We start from the raw sequence: 7,250 nt of genomic DNA, 5'->3' as shown, positions 1-7,250 counted from the left end.
GAGGTATTGATGGGAGAAGCCCTCCCGTCAAAGTAGCGCTGTCTAGATTGGGGGTTAGGTCAGTACAACTGCATCGCTTGGGAGTGTGGATTTTTCACACCTGAGCCACGCAATTATACTGATATAAATTTACAGTGTAGACCAGGCCTCAGTCACTGCACTTGATAAAGGAAATGCTGCTTGTCCTATCAGGCATGGTAACAACTTCATTAATGTAAATATTCCTGAAAAGGGAGTGTACATTTCATTCCACATTATTTTAGGCTCTCTTGGGCAAAGTCTGAAGTCTTTTTCCACATGCATCCAGTGAATGATCACCATTGTAGCTCTGGGCTGTGGGTATTCATTTATTATCCAGTTACTTCTGCCATGGTATATTGAAAGGATTTAGAGGCAAATTTAACTTTTAACAAAATAATCTAGCTTGTTGCATATCCTGCCTCTGGAGGCATAATTTCCATAATCATGCTTAACTTGGAGAATTATAGAATTTTTAGGTTTGTTGGCAATGAAAAGACTGCAATGACCATTCTATTGCAAAGCCAACACCTGGACTCATGATCTTGCAGAAATAGTTCTTGAGAACCCAACTTCAGATCTGCATAAACTGATTCCAGGATAGACCACAAGCATTGGATGGGCAAGTAAGGGGTGGGAAAACCTTTCAAGTGCCCTGAGGTATATAGTTTGTCAGCTCAGGGGAGAGATCTCTTGTGATTTTTATTCACACCCATTTAATAGGCCTAAACTGAGGGACTTGACTGAGTGATTAGTAAGTATGTTCCATCCCTTCTCTTTCAGTCACAGAGTGCACCAGCCCACTGCAGTCAATTAGATTAAGGCACCAGTATAAGTTGGACAAACGTTCTGAGGTGGGGCAATTACAGTAAAGATATCTCGAAGAATTTAGACTAGAGACAGTATCAACTTTTCATTATATTTATTTGTACACAGAATCAGGTGTCGTGGATAAGCAGCTGATATAAGGATAATAGCTAAAAGAGACGTACTAGCTACGCTGATGCTCACCAGATGGAGATCTGCTATTTGCATTAGTTTTGCTGCCTTGTTTAGTGCTGGGATTGAATGGGACTCAAGTGGTGGATTGGGCTTTGTGCAGGTCCTATTCATTTTGATGAATTTCACCCTTAGGAAAATGTACCAACATTTTGCTAATTTTAAGTGTCTTTATATATATAAGAGCCAGTTCCTCAGTTGGTATAAATTGTCATAGCTCCATTGACTTCAATTGAGGATCTGGCCTAAAATATGTAGGGTCAGATTCTGCACTCTGTGCTTTACAATATCAAGAGACATGCATGGGTATAAATGAGGACAGAGGAGAGACCATGGTAAAGGGTCCCATTCCTGCTCCCATTAAAGTCAATGGGAGTTCTGTCATTGACTTCAGTGGAAGTAAGATCAAGCTAAATATATGTGGCATGTACCAACATACATGTATTTAAATATGAGTTTTGACTATGGCCCTTACGTGCTAAATAATGCTGACACCGGCGCACAATCCCCATAAAACCAATTGAACAATCCCCATAAAACAAAATCAATGGCAGCAGCCTGTTGAAAAAGATGATATTTTTGACAATGAGAGCTACTGCCTTAATGTCTTCCTTGCTCGCTGCAGCAGGCACAAAATCCAGACAGAGACTCCTAGCTCAAAGGCTGCTAATCCAAGTTCTGCTGAGTCCACTCTGTAGGCTAGTGCCAATCTTTCAGTCTAGAACCAAAATAGAAAATGATTTTTAATGCATCTCTTTATCCTTGTTTCATTGTATACGCTAATTGGCAACAGGGCCCTACAGAATTATATACTGATGTTTCTCCAAAACGGGCGGAGACCGAGAATGCTTTGAGGATGACAGATAAATGCTGAAAGCACTATCCTCTACAGGGCCAGGTTAGACTAATAACATTAATCTAAATCACACAGGATGGTAGAATTATGACACCCCTGGGGAGAACATAACATGTAGGCAAAATGGTAGTGGGTCAATGCTTGCCATGGAAATAATTTAAAATTTTCTGGTGGCCTGGGTGAAATGAGTTGTTAATTTCACTCCAGTTCCTAGTGAGCAGGTGTGTGCCTCACCAGACCTATCAATTAATTAGCATCCTTCTCTCCCTTCCCCCCCAATGTCAGAGATCAAAGATTCAGTCTTGCAAGGTGCTGAGCGCTCCGTCCAAACCAGTAAAGCATTTAAGCACATGCTTAACTTTAAATACGTGAATAACTCCCTAGGCATTATTTAATCTCAGTGCTTTGTAAACAAATATTTTTACTTAAGCAAAGATGTTTAATAAAATGTGAAAGGAAAAATACAGTTAATAAAATATTAAAGTAAAATAGAAGGAACTTACGTCACTGGTGTCATGAGGAAAGGGGCTCTGAGGCGATCTAATCAAAGCAAACTCCAGAGAATAATAAATTGTTCCAGCCACTGCTGTTATTATGCTCAATATTATAGTGACAAAGGCGCATTTTTCCTATAGACAGAAACATATTGTATATTAATTAAATGTTAGTGACTATTTTAATGCATTTATTTAGTGTTTTTTATTAGAGGATCTCAACATGCATTATCAGCATTAATTAACTAACCCACATAATGCCCTGTGAGGCAAATATTATTATATCCATTTTACTGATGGATAAATTGAGGGATAGAACAATTAAGTGATATGCCCCAGGGAGCGTCAGAAATAGAACCAAGTAGCCTTTATTCCTTTAATTAATGACAGGTATTTGTGTAGCCATTTATTCAAAGTGTTGAACAAACTATTGGAAAGCAGTGTTAATAATGGTCTGAAATTCTAAGATTATAAAATGTTTTATGAACTTCAGCTGGTACCTCACATTTGCCTATACTCAGCTGGGCTAAGTATGTCCTTAATGTCTGATCTAAAGCCCTCTTTCAGTATTGACTTCAGTGGACTCTGGATCAGGTCCTAGGTTCAGTCTGGACCAGACGATGAACATGTTTTTTTCTTTTTTTATCGTGGGTCCTTGGTTGTACTACCTCTATTCCAAAGAAGGTTTACAGAAACCATGACTGGCTGCCCGTAGTGTCCATTGATTTTGGAGGAGTTTTCCTTGACATGCTTTTGGATCCCCTCCTCTGTTTCTTTGTTTTTTATAATTGATCTGGCTTCTTCGTGATTTCTAAGAACTGATCTTTGTCATCAGTAAAGTGTTTTACCTGAGAGCCATAGAATTTGTCCTTGTGCAACATCCTTGGATTCTGATGGGTTTTAAGTATAGGCAATGATCCTGCAAAGGCCATGGCACTTGCTTAACTTTGTACCCTGTGAGTACTCAGTATGTAAAATTAAGCATATGCGTAAGTCTTTGCAGGATGGGGCCTTAGACTGGTTGTTTTTTCAATTTGATTTGAATAGTTTTCTACTGGGTTTGTTCATAGATGTATTTAAATGTTTATAAGACATTGTTTTTATTTCATCACACTTAAGCGACATTCAGAAATACATAGATGTGAAGAGAGACTCCCTCCCCAAAACTTCTATTTAAAATTTCACATTCTTTTTTTTCAGGTTTTCTTTTTCTCCTTTGCTGAAAAAGCCCTGGATTCCTCTGGTACTGTGATCATTACACTCACCCAAGGAACTGAGTGTTTTTTCACCAGTATAAGTAGGGACAATCCAGATATAAGGAACTGTGAAAAACAAGACAACAGAAAATGTGCAAAGATTACTTTTATTGCTATCCATTTTGGAGCCAGATTCTCAGCTACTAAATCGGGTAGCTTCATTAGCTTCAATTGATTTACACTAGCTGAGGATTTGGTCCTTCTGAGCTAATTTCTTTCATTGCTATATAATGAAACAAACAATTAAGGATTCTTAGTTTTTATGTAATGTTGTTGTTGTTTTACCATAATTGCGCACCACCATGGTGCTCCAATTCCTGCTTCACCAAAACACCCAAGTATAAACATTGCAATTGCAGCTGCAACTTGAAAAACCTAGAAGAGAAATTAGTCAGTTGTGGAACCGGGATTGGAAGCTAAAGCCATTAAATAGGAGATGCTTCACAACCATCTTTACTTTAAAAAAAAAAAAACACAACTGAATTTTTCAGCCATAAGTTATAGGATAAGGGCCAAGGGCTTCATTGTGATTCCAATAAATTCAGCGCAAAACCCTCCTTGATTTAAATGGGACTAGAATTGAGCTCAAATCCTGCCTCAAATGTCTGGGTGCAAGCCACTCCTATTGAACTTAATGGAAATTCATATGCATGAGCATATCGGAGGCCAAAATTTGTCTCATTGTGTATATGGACTGGGCCAAATTCAGCTATAGCTTTGCAATCCCAAAGAAATTGATAGGATTGCATAGAGATAATTGAGGGTGGAATGTGAGCCAGTGGAGTTACACCCGGGGTGAATCTGTTTCCCTGCGTATATTTCTGGCTGCATAGAGCTCTGGACTGGTATCTGACTCAGATTATTATGTGGCAAATACTAACCACACACATCTAAAACAGATTCTGATTTTGTATGCAATCATTTTGTTTCTATGGCTGTCCAGACAAGTACATTATAACCATATTTTTAAAAATTCAGATTATGGGTTAACTATTCTTCTCGTCAGTACATGGACTTACAAGGTAATCTTTAATTATTATTAGAGCCGTCAAGCGATTAAAAAAAATAATTGCAATTAATCACGCAATTAAAAAAATTAATCTCGATTAATCTCACTGTTAATAATAGAATACCATTTATTGAAATATTTTTGGATGTTTTCTATTGATTTCAGTAGAATACAACACAGAATACAAACTGTGCAGTGTTCACTTTATATTTATTTTTTATTACAAATATTTGCACTGTAAAAAACAAAAGAAATAGTATTTTTCAATTCACCTAATACAAGTACTGTAGTGCAATCTCTTTATCATGAAAGTTGAACTTACAAATGTAGAATTATGTACAATAAAAACCTGTATTAAAAAATAAAACAATGTAAAACTTTAGAGCCTACAAGTCTTTGTTCAGCCAATCACTCAGACAAACAAGTTTGTTTACATTTACAGAAGATAATGCTGCCCGCTTCTTGTTTACAATGTCACTTGAAAGTGAGAACAGGCATTTGCATGACATGTAAAATTTTAGAGTCTACAAGTCCACTCAGTCCTACTTCTTGTTCAGCCAATCGCTCAGACACACAAGTTTTTTTTACATTTACAAGAGATACTGCGGCCCACTTCTTAATTACAGTATCACCTGAAAGTGAGAACAGGCGTTTGCATGGCAATGTTGTAGCCAACGTTGCAAGATATTTACATGCCAGATGCGCTAAGATTCATATGTCCTTGATGCTTCAGCCACTATTCCAGAGGACATGCATCCATGCTGATGATGGGTTCTGCTCGATAACGATCCAAAGCAGTGCAGACCGACGCATGTTCATTTTCGTCATCTGAGTCAGATGCCACAGGCAAAAGGTTGATTTTCTTATTTGGTGGTTTGAGTTCTGTAGTTTCTGCATCAGAGTGTTGCTCTTTTAAGACTTCTGAAAGCATGCTCCACACCTCGTCCCTCTCAGATTTTGGAAAACACTTCAGATTCTTAAATTATGGGTCGAGTGCTGTAGCTATCTTTAGAAATTTCACATTGTACCTTCTTTGCATTTTGTCAAATTTGCAGTGAAAGTGTTCTTAAAATGAACAACATGTGCTGCGTCATCATTCGAGACTGCTATAACATGAAATATATGGCAGAATGCGGGTAAAACAGAGCAGGAGACATACAATTCTCCCCCCAAGGAGTTCAGTCATTAACTTAATTAACGAATTATTTTTTTAACGAGCGTCATCAGCATGGAAGCATGTCCTCTGGATGATGGCCAAAGCACGAAGAGGCATATGAATCTTTAGCGCATCTGGCACGTAAATATCTTGCGACGCCAGCTACAACATTGCCATGCAAACGCCTGTTCTCACTTTCAGGTGATACTGTAATTAAGAAGTAGGCCACAGTATCTCTTGTAAATGTAAAAAAACTTGTGTGTCTGAGCGATTGGCTGAACAAGAAGTAGGACTGAGTGGACTTGTAGGCTCTAAAATTTTACATGGTTTTGTTTGAGTGCAGTTATGTGACAAAAAATCCTACATTTGTAAGTTGCACTTTCATGATAAAGAGATTTCACTACAGTACTTTTATCATTTTTACATTGCAAATATTTGTAATAAAAAACAATATAAAGTGAGCATTTTACACTTTGTATTCTGTGTTGTAATTGAAATCGATATATTTGAAAATGAAGAAAAACATCCAAAATATTTAATAAATTTCAATTCATATTATATTGTTTAACAGTGCAATTAATCACGATTAATTTTTTTAATAACCATTAATTTTTTTTAGTTAATTGCATGAGTTAACTGCGATTAATCGGCAGCCCTAATTATTATGTAGTTCCTTAGTATTTTATTAAACTGTACAAATTATTATACTGATGAGCCCAATTGGCAATACAGTGCTGACTAGCATTTGCAAATATAAACAAATACAAAAATATAATCTGCTGCTTTGGGGGCCTCATTCTCCCCTAGGTGGATTGCTCCTATATAGGAGAATGGAAACTGCAAATTTCCACCCAAATAATTTCTGCCATTAAGTGGGGCAATATGTCCCTTCCCTTTCCCCTCCACCTGTGAAAAAGCCAATGTGCCACTGCCTAGCCCTGTGAACCCACAGGATCCACGATAGTCTTGGGAGTCCATCCAAGGCCTCTCACAATCAGTGCTGCTCAGCTCTTTCCTGACCCTAATTCCCTGCAACTTCTGGATGGAGTGGCTCCTAATGGAGCCAGGATGTCAGCAGCGCCCCTGACTTTAGCTGCCACCTAGCTTTGGTGGTGGGGTTTCATACTGTCCATGCATGTTGCTGTAGACTTTGTCCCATAAGGTCTGGGGAGAGGGGAAAATCCAAACCTGTTCTCTGCACACAGATCTGGATACCAGTGTGCCCCACAGAGAGACTTCCTCAGGGTTGGAGTGAAATGGTGGAGCATATCATGAAAACGTTTCCCAGTCTCTCCATGCTTCCACTAGCTAGATCCATCATCTTGGCTTCCCTCTGTGTAAGCAGAGTCAGGATGAGCTCTACCCTGACATCTGGTGGTGAATTATGGCGAGTGTGGAAAAGAACTCCAGGGGCTGATCTTGTTTGCATAGGCACACCCACTTGCCTGGCATGAAACAACAG

The sequence above is a fragment of the Malaclemys terrapin genome, chromosome 2 (genome assembly GCF_027887155.1).
Source record: "Malaclemys terrapin pileata isolate rMalTer1 chromosome 2, rMalTer1.hap1, whole genome shotgun sequence".
NCBI classification, from domain to species: Eukaryota; Metazoa; Chordata; order Testudines; family Emydidae; genus Malaclemys; species Malaclemys terrapin.
The sequence above is the reverse complement of the archived record's forward strand: the minus strand, read 5'-3'. Positions refer to the sequence as shown.